Genomic DNA, 1,052 nt, shown 5'->3' on the forward strand with positions numbered 1-1,052 from the left:
AACTTAAGAAAATAACTGATGGGGGTTTGTTTTCTTGTATAGTATCATCTACCCTCAAGAAGGTTACCGTGTGCTTAGGAAGAAGGTGTATTCTGCAGGGGTTGGGCGGGATGTCCCATAGATCTGTTAGGCCAGCATATTGGTAAGAGCTGCTTTGAAGTCTTTGCTCAGAGATCATGTGTATTGACTGTTTTGTTTGTTTGTTTTCCTTTGGGGAGAGAGGGAGGTCACGGTTTCCTAGCTTGTGTGAGTGTGTGTGCACGTGTGTGTGCTGCATGTCTTATCATTGTTGACTGAAGACTAGACATTTTACATCAGATATTCCTCCAACTCTGAATTCCGATCCCTCCCAGGAGGGGCAGTTGCTACTGCTGTTTCTTTGTGTCCTCTTTTGTTGGCCTGGATTAATTCTGTTGGTGTCTATTTCCCTTGCATTGTGCGGTGGCTGACCTCTCGGCTTAGAGTTTGGGGTCTTTTTATTCTTGTTTTTAAGTCTGACTTCTTAGAGGTCATCCCTGGGTCAGCAGATGATTAGTCAGAGGTTGGGCTGAAGCAGCTTGAGCCAGCAAGGCTTCTATCCTTTGCTGATGCATCTGTGGGTGGTTTCAGGAATGCATTCAAAGTTGAGGCAATTTACAAGTGGGCCCCTTTTTTAAGTTCTGTGTGTACAACACCTCACCCTCAGCCAGGAAGGAGTAGCTGGCTGGTGTTCTCTGTGCTCTCTTTTTAGGGGCTCACAGCCTTGGGTATGACCTCAGCCTTCCAGACCACCAGAGACAAGTAGGATCTTATCAAGACCCCGTCTGGCTGCCTCCTTCCCACATATCCACTGCTAAATTTCTGGCTGGCCTATCTGTCTGGTGCTTGCCCCAACCAGTTCCAAGGCCTTAGGCTACCTGTGACGTTGGCCTTCCCTGATAGTTTGCCACTGATCTTGCTGTTGGGTTTGACATCACCCCCGGGCATGTACTAATCTGCACTCTTCTCCAATAAAGTCCAGCCCCTTCATCTGCAAAGCCGCAATCCTCACGGCCTACCTTGCCCTGGTAGGA

Source organism: Leptonychotes weddellii, chromosome 10 (genome assembly GCF_054177405.1).
Source record: "Leptonychotes weddellii isolate Sample4059 chromosome 10, ASM5417740v2, whole genome shotgun sequence".
NCBI lineage: Eukaryota > Metazoa > Chordata > Mammalia > Carnivora > Phocidae > Leptonychotes > Leptonychotes weddellii.